General features: G+C 39.0%; 1 protein-coding gene across 9 annotated transcripts in view; it reads left to right on the forward strand.

Annotated features, from left to right (window-relative positions):
* Plxdc2 (plexin domain containing 2) overlaps positions 1 to 16,878 on the forward strand; it is a 425,039-nt gene that overhangs the window by 40,086 nt on the left and 368,075 nt on the right. The window lies entirely within an intron of this gene.

A 16,878-nucleotide genomic window follows, 5' to 3' on the forward strand; every position in this document is an offset into this window, starting at 1 on the left:
TTCTCCATCTGTGTACTTCAGTTTAAACTGTTATTATCAATTTCACTTAATTTTAAATTTTCAACAAGTGAAAAATACACATTATTTGAAATTTCAAAGAAATGCCATCTATAAGAAAAATGGACATGTTCTATATTCGCTTTTTTTTCTGTTAAAAAGTGCCTAAGAACGTAAGTAAAAGGGGAAGATGTTATGGCACAAATGTAAAGGTTTTCTACTTTGCTCACTGGGGCTTGTAGGACGGGGGGATGGCAGGGTTGGAAGCGTGAAGTTACATAAAGCCTCACACTTCACAAATGGCTTGCAGAAACCAGAGTAAGACAGAAGTATGTGAGGCATGTCCCCAGTGACCTACCTCTCCTAAGTGAGTCTACTTCCTAACTTCTCTACCACTTTCAGATAGAGATAGCATTATGAACCCATCCATGGCTAAGCTCTTTGAAAAAAATCCAAGTCGTCATGATTGAGTCACCCACCAAAGCCACACTGCTGAACATCGTATCACTAGAGACTAGCTTTCAGCCCGTGAGCTTTTGAGGAAACTCTCAAATCAACATCGTAAAAATGTCTATAAAATGAATATAATTCCAGGAGCCTGGCAGCATGAGTCTATGGGACTAATCCATTTAGTTAGCCATGACTTTCTGGAGTGACAAGGTCTAAGTCATGGAATACCAGAACTTACATGGTAAGAAAAATTCTTATGCATAATAGAATTCCAGTATTTTCTTTGCTAAAAAGATGCTTTGGCACTAGGTAGATTTTCTCGACATCTTTGTTTTGTCATTTACTGGCTTCGTGACATTGGGCAAAACTATGAACACTCAGAACCTCAATTTCCTTATTTCTAAGATAAAAATAAAACCTCCAGTCTGTTTTAATGAAAGCTGTTATGTTTTCACTAAACATTTACTCCTCTGAAAGTTTACTTAGTGTCTTAATTGCTTTTCTACTGGTGTAATAAAACACCATGACTGAGGCACTTGGTCTTATAAAAGATGTGTTTAATCCAGCTTATATTTTCAGATGGCTGGAGTCCATTATAGAGCAAGAGAGCATGGTGGCTAGAACATCTGAGAGTTAACATCCTGATCTGTAAATAGGAGACACAGAGAAAGCACACTGGGAATAGCTGGAGCTTTGGGGAACTTCAAAGCCAGCCCACAGTGACACACCTCCTCCAACAAGGCCACACCTCCTAATCCTTCCCAAACGATTTCAGCAAAAGGGGACCAAGTAGTCAATCACAAGAGATTATGGGGCCATTCTCATACACACCATCACAGTTAGGTTTCCATAGGAAAAAATACTTGAAGTGGTATGTCCTGAAAATCTAGCACAGAGCAAAAATGTAGAGAAGGTCACGTTATGGGCTTTACCCAGAATGATGAACAGTGAAGAGAATTTTATTAATAACAATTAAATATTAATCATCAATCTCTCCAAGTTTCATATGGCCAGAGATAAAGCCATGTTACTTTATTCGTGTTCAGTGACACTGGCAGAGGTTAAAGAAAACCTTATACCAATTGCAAGTGTTCGTGGCCAGGTTTGTGGGATTTGAGTCCTGGAATGCAAAGCATTTCTGTTATTTACACCCCTCCCCTTCCCAGTGAGCCTAGGGCAAGATTTGAGTCCGAAGATCATTGTTCCTATAAAATACCTACTAATAGAACAGTCAAGTCACTTATTAATGTCTTTGTTTATTAACAAATTCATGTTGCATAAACTGAGACATGGGCTCCTGCAAACTGTCTACTTCTCTTGGCACAGGCTGAGTACACAACAAAATTCTGCTGGGTCATCTACTATGAAGCAAGGAAATGTTGTTTTGACCTTATGCCTAAACTTGCTTTGGGGAGAAATACACTGTCTTAGAGACTGTGAAATTCTCTGGATAACAAGTGATTTGTTTTTTAGATAACAATGCTCTCTGAATGTACAGATTCAACATGCTGCTTACTTCTTGGTGGGCTTATCTGGAAAGAAAGCCATGCCAGAGACCCTAAGCTTTCACTGAGGAGTGGAAGTCAATACAAGGCAAAATAAAAAGGAATCCAAGTCTAGTAGTCCAGTTTCTTATTTACTTGTTTCCCAGACCTGTGTAGTATTCGTTTTTATCTGAGGTGAGTTAAGCATGCCCCTTACATGGAAGGACCACAGTGAGGTCCCTTCATGGAGTCGAGAGCCATGGAGCAACTCTTGCTCAACTCCCATGAGGATGTGTCCTACACCAGCTTCTCAGCAGCCCTTAGTCTTAGAGAGTCATTTGCTTGAATTTTGGGAATGTATCAGTGAAGATGTTAGCGTTGGGATGGAGAAGTGGCTCAGTCGGAGAACCCAAGTTTGCTTCCCAGAACTCACATGGTGGCTCCAGTCCCGGGGGAACTGACATTTTCTGCTATTCCTGGGCATAAGGAACACCTGTAGTGCATAGATAATTCATGCATAAAAACGTATAAACACTCATAAACATAAAAGAATAGAAGGGGGCAGAGAAAATGGACGCACATGGACGCACAGTGGCGGCTTATATCCTTCCTGTTTGAAGGCTTTAGATAAGCCCTTGTAATAAAGCGGCATAGAGTGTGAAGATCCAACTGACAGAGAAGAAATCCTGGGCAGGGTTCCTGTTTCTATGCAGAATTGTAGGAAGACACCAACAGCCATGTTTTGAGGCTGGGGGAGTGTATATGGTCTCTCTATCAGAGTGTAAATGTGTTCGTATGTGGGTAGAGGGTAGGGTCAGTTAAGACATCAGAAAATGGGTACTGGGAATCAGGGGGAAGAATTTGGGGAAATATCACCGAGGAAGAGGGGTGGCTGGGTCTGGTTTGGAAGAGTGAGTGAAATTGAACAATGCAGAAATAGATAAAAAAAAAAAAACCCTTCAGCACAGAGGAGAACGCAGTGTGCACTCTGTGGAAAATGCCATTGCTTTGGGGGACTAGGCAATGACACCACCTCAGACTTAAGAACTCAGACACTCATAGTACAGACATTCTACTGGAGCGACCAATAATCCCAGGGCCAGCCCAGCAGAAGGTATCATTGAGATCATGAACCAGTCCAAATGCATTATGGGTAGCAGAGGCCAGCAGCAAATAGGAATAGAGAATGAGTAGCAGAGAGGTTGAAGTCAAAGAGAAATGATCTTGGAGAGTTAGTCTGAGGAAGAAGACAGCGACCTGGAGGACTCAGATTTGTAGGAGGAAACACAGAGTTCCTGGGCGTACAAAAACGTGTTCATTTGTTTAGCAAAGATGGAGAGATCCTGGAGTGGGTAAGGGCAACCGTTGCCGGGCCACGGGAGAATACATGAGGAGGAATTTGCCCAGCTTTTTGGAAACACCCATTGGAAAATAATTTTGGGGAAGGGAGTGGAGGGGGAAAGAGAATTGGGGGTTTTGAAGCCGTCGGTAGTTCTGGGGAAGCAGCCTGTAGTGGGGAGTGAGATTGGAGCAGGCAGGTGTGCTCCAAGCACAGGAAGCAGGGTTCTGACTGCTGTATTGAACATAACCACAGTTCTCCCCAAGTGCAGCTTGACTTCAAGAAGATCTTTGATTGTGAATACTGAGAACAGGCATGACAGATAACAGAAATTTAATTAAGACTTAGATAGTATCCTGTTTGATGTAACCTGAAGTCATTCAATACAGGAAATCTCTTCTTAAGGATAATAGAGCTTATTGGAAAGAGTATTTCCAGAAGGGACTGTGGGAAGAATGAGTGAACTCTGGATTTTATCAGTTAACTCTGGCCTACACTGTGGCTGGGGCAAGGTATGGAAAGAATTGAAAAAGGATATAGACGATGATTTCTTTACTCTGAAGCTCTCCCTCCCCCCAGACATCATAGTACCTAGAAAGAAATGTAGTAATAACTTGAAGAATTCAAACAATGATATGAAGAGTGTGATGTTTTTCTTCACTGGTCAATTATATTTACTCTTACTGTATTTTTTTACACATTATTTTATGACAGTTGCGAAGATGGACTTTTAAAGTGAAGAACACATTGAGTGGTACGTAATAGTAAAGCAGAGAATGTTGAAAATTTATTTTTAGGTTTCTAATACTCAGGGAATCTAAGCATCAAGAAAATAATCTTTAGTGAAACTTTAGAAGTTTTTCTCACTAAGAACCTGTAACGTTTACAAAGGAGTTACTGTCCCCACCTAGGTGAGTGGCAGCTTTTGTCAACGATCATTTTATGAAATTGTCTGAGGTCTGAAAGGACAGATTGTCACCGTCTGCAATGTGCTACCCTGTAATACATTCCAGAGTGGCTTGAAGTTTAAAAAAAAAAAAAAACAAGACTCAAGGTTATGCAAGTTTCAGATTAAAAGCTAAAGTAACAGTTAAAACCACAAACCCTCCTCATCTGGAGACTGTTTGCCTGGAGTACAAGATAGTTTTGTTTAATAATCAGGTCACTGCTCTGTGTCCTCTGGGAGTGAGCTGTGTGTGTGTGTGTGTGTGTGTGTGTGTGTGTGTGTGTGTGTGTGTGTGTGTGCACGCGTACATGTGTATTGTGGTGAGTTGAAAAGAAAGTAAAGGTAAAATAACAAGGGCCAGATGAGATTCTCATGATTTCATAATGTTTAGGGATATACCATAAGGTGGTTACATCTGCTTTCATAAATTATTAGTGTTGTTTTAGCTCTGTAAACCTTTGCAGAGACCACAACACCACCATGTAATATTGATCAGCGTTGTTTCATCAGACATGCAAAAGTGGTAGCATCAGACATGCAAAAGTGGTAGGTAGACTATTAGTGCACTTCGGTTTACAGTGAGCCTTCAGCTTGTAGCTGAGCGTGATGGATCATTTATCGTTGTTTGTCTGTGGAAGCTGTTTTATCACAGCTTCCGTATAGACCAGAAGCTTCAGCCTCTTCTCTCTACGGAGCTCACTTCCTACTCATCGGAGACTCTCAATATTTAACCCGGTGGGGGGAAAAAAAAACATCTTGCTATCGTAAAACCATTTACTCTCTCATTGACATTTTGGTTAAAACATTAACTTCTAATTCAGTTAATTTTTCTCATTAAAATGTCGAGGATCTAAACCCTAACTTGTCTTTTAAAATCAATTTTAATGCTTTATTTTTATTTAACAAACGTGAATAAAAATGTCAAATGGTTGTAATATTTCTGTTTATTTATTTGCTTACTTACTTATTCACCTTACATTTCCTCCACTGGTCCTTCCTGGTCACCCCTTCCCACCACCCCCCTCCCCTCTCCTGTGAGTGGATTGGGCCTCCTGGGTATCCCCCCACCCTGGTATATCAAGCCTATGTGAGGCTAGGTGCATCCTCTTCCACTGAGGCCAGGCAAGGCAGCCCAGCTAGAAGAACATATCCTACATATAGGCAACGGCTTTTGTTTTAGCCCCAGTTCCAGTCATTCAGGACCCATATGTAGACCAACTTGCATGTCTACGACCATTGTTTAAGGAGGCCAGTCCACCCTGTGTATGCTTTCCAGTTGGTGGTTCAGTCTCTGAGAGCCTCAAGAGTCCAGGTTAGTTGACTCAGTTGGTCTCTCAGTGGAGTTCCTATCCCCTTCGGGGCCCATATTCCTGTATTTTTAACTTCAATTCTTTAGTGCTTCCACCGATATTACTAAGTACACTTGAAACTTGTAATCTGTATATTTAGTTTGTAATTTGTTTATTTACTCACCAAAATATAAAAAGAAAGAAACAAAGAAAGTTTTAATTCTGAACTTTCTAGGGGTATTGAAGAATATTCAAAACAATAAGCCAAGGTGAACTAGAGTCAAATAGTTTAGAATTTCATAAACCAGAAATACTTGGGGCCAGAATGATTGGGCATTTTATCCTTGGTTGTTCCTCTTGTTGTATTATTGTATATCCAATATATATATATAATGAAGTTTATTGTCATGGAGGATGATTTAGACAACATCTTAAATGATCTCATTCATGAAATAGTTTTGCTGTTTGAAATTTCCCACTTGGCGATTACTCAGAAAGTTTCAGATTTATAGTATATTAGATTTTTGATTTTTGGATTAGAAATGTAAGCCTGTATGCTGAAAATTACTCTACACACGAATCCATAGATTACCTGTTGGGGCATATGAACTGTAGGGAGTTGATTGACTTGTCCAAGCTTAGAGAAATAGCATGGGCATTGTCCTCTAACAAATAATTGAAATATGTGAATCTACTGTTTTTATATGTTTCAACAGCAATGTTGAGAACTTTTTTCAAACCTTTTCCATTTATTTATATAAATGCATATTTTTAGGTCAAGTCAGTTCATTTGAACTTTATCGGAGTTGAACTTTATCTAACTTATATCATATTGCTATTATAATTCCAATAATATACACTCGACTTCAATGTTTTCATACTCATCACTTTTTTGGAATAATTGTTAAGCCAATAGGCCAACATGTATACATTGTACTTACTATGGACTTCCAGTTCTTGTTCAATAAAATGTACACATATGTAATGTTGCCACACACACACACACACACACACACACACACACACACACACACACTTAAACACTTTACTTTTTCAAATGTAAGAAATATATGAATTGATTATTGAAAACAGAGGAGAAAAAGCCACCCCTGCTCTCACAGGTAAGAAGTTGAGGCAGCGTGGCTGAAAGTTTAATGTCTGCCTGGTCTACTTAAGGAGTTCAAGGGCAGCCTTCACAGTGAAATCTCATCTGTGAAAGTATAAAAGCAGCAGAACATGGAGCTCAGATATCCAGGATCAAATCCCTACTACCACTACCACAAATACATATATAGTATTTCAATATATCATGTTCTCTCTGCATACTTCATCTATTATATATATATATATGTTCAAACTAACATATTACTTTATACATATATTTTATATATTAGCTTAAAATTCACATACGTGTTCTCATGGTGTCTGAAGAGAGAAAGAACAGCGGGAAGGGATGAATGGGGTTCCTAACACATTGATTAAAGAATGCCCTTGGCAAACTGACTTCCTCCATAATGCTGGGAGTTTTAAAGATTCTCCGACCCTTAGGAAGTACCATGGACTTGGGCCCAACTCTTCAGCAAGTGGCCTTTGGGGGGTTCAAAATCAAGCCATTGGGATTTGTAAATTTAGTTGTTTCTTTGTAATGGCAATTTCCTTTGCAGCTAGGATGGATAGAAAAAAAATTAACATAACATAAAATAAAAGAAAGAATGAAAAGAAACTCAGAGGGCTCTAAAAATCATCAAAAGTCTCATTCATGCTAGGGACTTACTTAGCGCTTAAATATTTAATTTGCATCATGTGTATGCTGTATTTTAACACTAGCGACATCTTCCTTAAGTTGTCATTTCTGTTTGGAAATTGCATATAAAGTTGTGTACAATTGGAGATATCACAAACAGTTCTATTTAATGTATGCCTAACAATTTATTTTCATGTTCATTTTCATAATTGGAAACTGAAGATAAATAATCATATGATGCAATTGCTGTGTTTGGAAAACCTACTGGTTGATTAGGAAAGTGACAACCAGTGTACATTTAATTGTGGAGATGAGCCATAGATCCTGATGACTCTTGCTATCAGCTGTAACTTCTTGTAAACAAAGCATAAAATGTGCCACCTTCCATGCAAAGGAGGACTTGGGTCAGCTGCGAAAGTCTCAAATGATGCCAGGACTGCTTTCTAGCCCTGAGTTACCACCTCTGTGATCTTGGGAAAACTGCTTTCTCTCCCTTTCCCCGACTCTGTTAAGTTGCAATGATATTGTGTAGCTTGTAAGATAGTTATGAGATCCGGAATACGGAATATAGAAGAACCTGACTTACAACACTGGACAGAGTGAGTGGTGCTGGCTGCCGTCTGCTGGTAAACAGACGTTCGTTCCACCGGCTGACCAGGTGCCTTAGTGCAATGGTGTGTGTGTGACTTGACACTTGCCATGGGTGAAGGTCTACTATGTATTGTCTTCTTGCAGAGAATGGAAACGTCGAACCTGTTACTCACCTGTTTGATTTATTTTATAAAAAGCCATTTAGATCTTAAAACATACAAAAAATTCATAGAGATTGAATAGTCAAGGTAGTGGGATTGTTTAACTCACTTCTTGATAGGATGAATACACACACACACACACACACACACACACACACACACATATATATATATATATGTATATATATGGAGAGAGAGGGAGAGAGAGGGAGAGAGAGACAGAGACAGAGAAAGACAGAGACAGAGACACAGAGACAGAGATGCAGACACAGAGAGACAGAGAGAAATAGACATATAACTACCGTAAACTAAATTTGAACTACATTACTGGTTATGTTTGCTATGAACGTAAATGACATACTTCTTGACTCTCTTGTTCTTTACTCATGCATTGACATCTTTAAATCTGTCTAAGCAAATCAAGGATGGCATTGGTTTGAGGTTGATGCCGAGTATATGTTATGTTATTGTGAAATATTAAAAAATTAGCACACAATGAATGTTATACTAAAAGGAAGTGATGTATTTGATTGCAGAAAAAGAAATTATCATTAATTGAAAACTCCGGTGTTTACTCCAAAGGTCAATATGTTGTCACCATAAAAGCACTAAGCTTTCAGAGCTGAGATTTAGAAGGTATCTCGTTCAACCTATATAGTTAACCAAGGGAGTTTATAGGACTTTTGGGACAGACGTTGCTTTTGGTGAAGACTTGATCAGGGCTAGAGTGCTCCTACTCCTGTTTAGTTAAATGTATAAGATCTCTAAATACATTCACTATTCTGAGACAGACTACCTCAAATAGCAGTTTTAGTAACAGAAACGTAATAAAGACATAGTTCCTTAACTGTCCACCACTATGCCTTGTGTCTTAAGCAATGCAATATCAATTTTATCCCTAATTCATGGAAAGTTCTACTCCATAACAGACCTTCTAAATTATATGGCATCACAATTATTGAAAATAAAATTATTGCAAGAGGAAAACCAGGAACTTTAACTGTACTATATGTTCGGCATTACATGGTTAGAAATATTTGGCTAGGCACAAGCATAATTAGTATATACCAGCATTTTATTGTGGGTAAGCATTATTACTGATGGGATATGAACTCTCTTCATGTCATTCCTTTCATTAAAGAACTGGTTATGACAGGGAAACCTGTCAGGTAGCACTTTGACTAATAACACCACGGTTATTACCACCAACGGAGTTCTGGAAACCTTCCCAGAACCTTTATGCAGCAAACATTTTTTTTTCTAGAAAGGCACTGATCGGTATCCTTTCCCCACTGCAATTTAAAAAAAAAACAAAACTGTAGGGCAGGCAAGATGGCTCAGCAGGTAAGAGCAGCTTGGCACAAACCTAATGATATGAGTTAGATGCTGGGAACCTCTGGTAGAAGGAGAGGATTGACTTCAATCCAAATTAGAGATTGCCTACAAATCCTAATCCAGCAAGAAGCATTCGTCTTGCCTGGGTAAAATGAATTTGAAGTTGGTTAAATCCATTGCATATGTCAAAGATGGTTGTAAATCAAACCCTGTGGTCAGGTTTTCCTTCATAGACTTATTCATTTTGATGATTGAACACTAGGTTTCCCTTAGTTTTCTTTTCATTCTTGTGTCTCAATCAACCTCATTTTTGTCTGCATTTCATCAGGGCTGAGAAATATTACATGAGAAATTCCAGAAAATCAACAATTTGTAAATTTTGTTACATTTTTATTTATTTCACTATTCCTGTTCTAGAATCTCTTATGTCATAAATGAAGAAACAAATATCTTTTAAATGACAAAAACTTGACTTTTAGTGGAGAGAATAGTGTCATAATTTATTTTGTAAGTTTGTTTTGGAACTGATGTCTGCTTTCCCTGTGGGTAGATGGTTTTTAACAAATTTATTCAAAATTACTATTTAAAGAGGTGAATTAAAAATGTGTGCTTCATGGTTGGCAGCTAATGTTTGTGAATGGCTGGTTAGGATTATGCAAGAGCTCCTGCCTTCAGCTAACTTATTCAGAATAACTATTATCTGCCAGACATTATAGAGAAGGATTTGCTTCCAGAGGCTATAGGGAAGATGGGGTTATTTTAATGTTGCTTTGAAGCCCTAGAGAAAATCATTTATAGACCAAATATATCTGCAATTTCATCACTAGAGTTACTAGAGTGTCATGCAATCAAGGCCTTCCTGACTAACTAATGCTGTTCCAACCAACCAACCAACCAAACAAACAAACAAGATGTCATTAATTATACTCATAATTCATAGAATTTTGAACATGAGAAGAAGGAAAATAGCACTCTGTTTCTTGCCAACATTTGTAAAATCTTATAGTACAAAAATATCTTACATCTTGGTTATTTATTTGTTGTAAGTATTAGATAATTGCTAGACCAGAGCACAAGTTCTTTTCTAGGAACAAGATAGATATAAGTAGTGGTTTCCATGGTGAGTCCATTTCTCTAAATGTGTTGGCCAGATTATTAACTTCCTTCCATGCTCTTTCCTGACTGTGGAGGAAGGCCCTTGTACCCATTTTATTAAGTTTTAGACACAACATTTTCACAGGTGTGCAGACAAGTGTCAAGAAAATGAATGTTACAACTTGGGGAAAGGCATTATGGTGACTTCTCAGATGAAACGGTAAGCTAGGCTGTGCAGAATGGGGACAATTCATTGCAAGTGGAGGGTAAAGTATAATGCCAAAACTGTCACCAAAGAAAGCCACGTGTTCACTAGGACAGTCTTCTGCGTGTCAGTCAACCTCAGGGAGGTTACTTAGGAAAGCTTTCAAGTCATTTTTTTTTCTTCCAAATATCTTGCTTATGCCAAAAATTTGCAAATAGCACCAGATTTTATGAGCCCAACTTCTCATTTTTTTTGCCTGTTGTAGTCATGGCAACCACCCTAAAAGGTAAATATCAGTCCGATTCTTGTGTGGGGAGGCGTGAGTCATTCTGATCTAGTAGTGCAGGGAAGCTATAGTTAGAGGAAATCCCATTAATCATCTCTGTTTATTCCCTTTTGTCTTGATAACTTTCATATAAAAGATAAGACTACAGTGGAGACTAAGTCTCAGTCAGCTCCTTGTCACTGCAGCAAATGCCTGAGATAGTTACCTTGCAAGGGGGAAAGGTTTATTTTCATCCATTTTGGAAGCTTCCAGTCGCTGAGTGGTTGGGTCCTACCTCAGGGCCTGTGATGAGACAGCTGTCATGGTGGGAGCTTGTGTTGGAATAAAACACTCACTCTGTGGCCAGAAAGGAAAGAGAAAAAGTGACCACAGTTCCACAATGTACTTTTTGTTTCTCCTCCAATGACCTAGAGACTTCCCACTAGGTCCCATGATTGTAAGGTTGATTTGTTGTGGTGGTGGTAGTTGTTTGTTTGTTTTTGTTTCTTTGTTTTGTCTTCCAAAAGTGGCACCTTGGTGACAAGCTTTCAGTAGTTAGACCTTTTTGAGATAGTCAAGATTTAATCCACAGGGCATAGGGCTTTCTGAAGTAATTAGCTCAAGAGAGGAGGGAGCAGGTGGCTCAGCTGCTCCTGCAGTCTTTAACCATTTCAAAAGGCAGTGTTACTAGAATAATACATTCTTGTCATCTTTATAATAATGCTCCTCTTTATATGTTTAAAACTCATCAGCAGACCCCTTTGTCCACAAAATATAACTGATTTTTGCATAGGTCAACCAAAAAATTTTTTTGAGTTTCTAAAATGACTGACTTCTCCGGAAGCCACTGTCAAGATTCACAACGTAGAAAGAATGGGATGATGGGAAAAGTCTCACAGATGGAGATCCGTATCACTTCTGTAACTCGGCATCGGGTAGCTACATAAGAAGAGTGAAAGGACTTGACTGGTTTTATACACTTCTTAAAAAGATTTATAAAAAGAGTATATTGGTTATTTTTTTCCTATTTTTTATCAGGTCCCTGATGAAAGCAATGAAGCATTTTTTCAATTTGTTGTGGCAAATATTTGAGTGTCTGTACTGTTTATATTTGGTGGTTAGTGAAGTATTGAGTCCTCTTTCAAACAGTTGGCGTTGAAGATGACAAAACTTTTATAAAGACATAGTTTGCCAATTGGCGGAAGTGAACAAAATCAATCAATCTATCTATCTATCTATCTATCTATCTATCTATCTATCTATCTATATCTATATCTATATCTATATCTATATCATCTATATCTATATGTTTGTTTCTTTGTGTTGATGTTTGGGCTGATTACTAGTTCAGAGTCTCTCAAAGTGCCCAGTATTAGCACCACCTTGGAACTTATCCGAAATAGAAGTGTACAGCCAGCACTAAGATCTACTAGATTACATACTGAGATATCAGGACCTGGCGAACTGTTTCCTAATAGCCAGCCTTCCAGAAAGTCTATCAATTGTTAGCATTCCCAGTGGTGCCTCCTAACTGAAGCGCAATTTAGTCCAGCCAAAATCTAGCCATGTGTAGTACACCCAATGATCTGAATGGCGTTACAGAGTATGCCAAGTCTTTCATATTTGTTAGTTTGATTTTTTTCCCTCTTAGTCCCCTGTTGTGGCTGTTGTCAAGCCAGTACCATGATGGACTTAAAGGTTTCTCTTGATTTTTTTTCCTGTTTGGACAGTTTCTCTAGCCTTTCTTCATCTGTCTTTCCTGACATCATCTTGACACCTTCTGTTCCCGTCTTTGGAGGTTTTGCACAATGTCTGTGTCTCTCATGTCTAATTATTCAAGAGAATTCTATGTATTTTCTAGAGAGAAGTAAACAACTAGGAGCTTCTATCAGGGCTCTGTTTTGCACAAGGCAGTGGGGGACGGCTTCCCGGAGGCCTCCTGATTGGCAAAGCTGCTTATAAAATATCTTCTAGGTGAAGGAAACGCAAGCCTATGTGTGGGAGTGTAGTCCTTGAATCATGGAAGGGAATTGCTAAAAACAGTACATAGCGAAAGAACTCTTTGTTGAAACTTTTTTGCCATTGGTAAGTACAGTCTGTAAATGTCTTCGTTATGGATTATGAGGAATTTCAATGGTGCACTGAAGATGTGCACCACGGGGATTGCTCTCCTCTGTGCTGTTACTTTTGCATCTACAGGCGTTCTTCTGGCTGTAGTTAAGTTTCAACTCGCGGTGTTTCCTTTTCAGTGTTTGAATGACAGGCGGCAGGAGATTTGTTTTGCTTTGTTTATACGAGAAAAAAGCTTTCAGATGAGACAACTTGGCTTCATGGCTACAAACTGAGGCTGTGAAAAAGATTCTAAATATTAACCAAGAGCTAAGATGTCTTATGTGGAAAATAAACCTTTATTGCTTTCCTATTACATCATATTTATAAAGATCTTAATTCTCAGTGACCTTCGGGGGGCCCATGCACTTATTGAAACACAGGGGTTTGTAGGAAATAAATTTCCTTTTAGAAAGAGTTGTTTATACAACTCAAGCTGACCTTGATCTCATGACATTTCTACTGCCTCAGTCTCCCAAGTGTGGTGCAAAGGAACACACTGAGAAATATGGCTACACAGAATAAAAATGGAAAGAGTCCTAATGCATGTTTGTTTGTTCTTATTTTTGTTCACGCTTCTGTGTGCATGACTGTGTGCTACATGTATACATGTGTGCAATACTCACGGAGGCCAGTAGAGCACGGCGGATTTCTTGGAGCTGGAGTTACAGGCAAATATGCATCATCAGATGTGGGTGCTGAGAACTGAACTTAGATCCTCGAGAACAGTGGCAATCTTTTAAACCTGTCCCTTCTACTTAGCGCTGTGTATTTCTCCTTTCAATGTGATGAATTCATTGCTAGAGTTTGTTAAATAGAATGCACAAGTATGAGCATGGATTGTGTGTGTGTGTGTGTGTGTGTGTGTGTGTGTGTGTGAGAGAGAGAGAGAGAGAGAGAGAGAGAGAGAGAGAGACTGTCCCTGTGCGTGTATCTGTGTCTGTTTATCACGACACAGATCGTTAAATAATGATCGTCAAATTTTTAAAATGAAAGACTAATTTCTACATAATCAAGTTAATATAGTATGTGTTAGTATAGTGTATGTGCTGTTGTGAAATTAAAAGAACATAAGGAGGATGTTCATTGGAGGATAGAATGCACAAGAAGGACAGACAGCAGAAGCCATTTTTCCAACCTGTCTCCTACAGGCTGTGCGTGTTGCTGGAGCTGTGGGAGTTGGGAGCAGTCCAGACGCTTTATTTCTCAGCAGAATTAAATCTAATTTTCCAAGCCACATTTTCCCGTGGCCTAAATTATATTAGAGTAATTCGATATTCCTAAGATAGGAATTAGTAATTGGTATCAATTTATTGTTATTAGTGTTTATCAATATATTGTGCAGCTTCTAAATACGAGTTAAGGGCCGGGAGAATAGACTGTTTAGTGCTAACCCCGTCGGTCAACTTCACTGCCATAATTCCTTCTCTTGTTGTTTGTATGTGCTTCGTAGTTAAATTAGAAACATTCCTTATCATAGCCAGGGCAAACTATATCTGCCTAGCTGATAGGCTTCATTCCCAGACATGGTGTATGCTCACACAGTTCGAACACAGAAGAAAGTTAAATATCTATTTCACCTCACAGTCGTTTTCAGTAACTAAGATTTGTTGGTCATTAGAAGTTCTCCTTCTTCATAGTCAGTGTGCATTTGGCTGAGTTATTTACTGATGATTGTTCTACAACGTTGAAGACATAGCCTTTTCTTATGGGGTAGTGTAATTAGCAAGCAAAACACAAAGCAAATTTGCTAAAAAGATCAGCATCTCCTGGGCATTTAATCCTGACAGATTAGTGTAATTGCTGCCAGAGTGGCCAGTGTCACCCCACACTGGGAAAAGCTAAGGCAGATAATCAGCATTTGCATTACTATCTGTTAAATTCTTTATAAGAGCAGCCAAAGTATGCATTTTTAAATAAAATACTCTGTTCTCTGCACTTTGGGAGAGACAAGAGTGTTAATGCATTTTCAAGTTGGTGATAAGAGAGTAAATTGTGGCTTATGCAGGATTCTGAAACTATATAGTCCCTGCACCCAGAGCTTTGAGAAAGGTGAACTCTGTCTGGAAGATCAGTCCTTTGCTGCTGTAGCGTAGGAATGAAATGTTCAAATGAAGCAAACCTTTATCAAAGAACTTGTTTCACATTTATCTATTGAACCTACGATATGGGAAGCATTTAAATATACAACTCTGGAACATTGGGAAGAGAAGAAAACCTTTATTACCATTAGATTATTAAAATATAGGATTGCCTAGTAATTGGGCAAACACACTCATGCGTACACGTATCTGTGTAAACAGGGCTAAGGCATATGTAAACCAAGTGTTTCACGATGTTGACCAGGTTTCTTAGTAATGGTATTCTCTTAGTACTGTGTGTGTGTGTGAGGATATAGATGAGATGAGAAAGACTTCGCAGTGGTGTAATCCCTGCCTCTAATGTCATAGCCCATCGTAATAAGGCAAAACAGTTCGTGGCCCATGCCCTAATATAATTTAATGCTCATACATTCATTTGATTTCAACTAAAGAATGTCTATTATTTCAGTGTTTTGAAAAGTGGACACAGTTAAAATTGTTATTTGCTGACAAAGTTTCCACTTCCCCCACTCTGCCACCTGAACATGCTTTGGTTCTCATTTGTGCGTCCCATGTCCTCATAGCGATTTATGCAAATGATCGTGCACAGTAGTCCCTGATGGCACGGATGACCCAGACAAGGAGAAAAACCTCAGAGTTTCCTTCAGCTCTCCTCCTTTATTCCTGAGAAGCCTGGTTAACCAATCCTGACTGAAGACTAACAGATGGTAATGATGATTAATTTTACTCAAAAAATAGCCAGCTATTTAAATTTAGAGAAGAAGTATGAATCAGGCTATGAAATGTTAATGGTTGCTTAAAGTGTTCTACCTGAACCAGTGACTTCAGGTTCACTTGGGAGCATCTGAGGGATGAAAAACCTCCCCCATACCCGGGGAACTAGAGACCACATCATAAGTGATCTAGTCTAGTGTTCAGTAAACATTGAAAAGGGGGAGGAGAGCCAGCGGGAAAGGAAGAATGCTAAAGGATCCTTGAAACCAAAGGATGCTGATGTGTCTCATTTCATAACAATAGATGACATGAGGTGCAAATGATGGCTTAGTCAAGACGTCAAAATACATGATGGATATTCAAAACACCAGCACACAATACCCATGCTCGCACGCATGCACACACGCATGTGCACACAAAGGTTTTATAATGTTCCAGTTTCTCACTTGTAGTCCCCGATGGCCTGAAGCTCACTTTGAAGCTTAGGCTGGCCTAAAACTCATGCAGTCCTCCTGCTTTTGAGCAGCAGGAGTGGTAAAATTCCAAAGGCAAGCCAAAAGTTGAAGTAGCAGTTCGTTATTTTGATTAGTATGCAGAATAACAGCCAGGGCAGTTCCCTCCAGGTGGGGGAGAGTCCAAGCAGTCAATTACTAAGGAGAGGGCTCTGCCAGTTAAAAAGTATTTCTTGATCTCTTCACATTGTAGTGGATTTTACATCGTGCTCTTGACTCTCACAACGCAGTGAGCAGTGCAGCTGTCCTTAAGCTGAGACTGAAAACACCTTTCCCTGACTGTATAGACTTGAACTCTGAAAGGAATTTGAAACTTGGACCCACTTCAAGACACCCATTTATGTAACTGATCGGACATGCATTGGTTTAGTTGTCCAGTAAAATCCAGAGATAGAGAGAATGGGAAACAATAAGCCTGCAGTTCTAAAAGACTCAAAGAATCCACCAGATATGTAATGTAAAAGCACATGTTGCCTGACATTGCAGGGCTTAGAGGAACACTGCCTTGTTTCTCTTTTTAGCTTGTGTGCCACAATTAAT

The sequence above is a fragment of the Rattus norvegicus genome, chromosome 17, assembly GCF_036323735.1.
Source record: "Rattus norvegicus strain BN/NHsdMcwi chromosome 17, GRCr8, whole genome shotgun sequence".
In the NCBI taxonomy this organism is placed as follows: domain Eukaryota; kingdom Metazoa; phylum Chordata; class Mammalia; order Rodentia; family Muridae; genus Rattus; species Rattus norvegicus.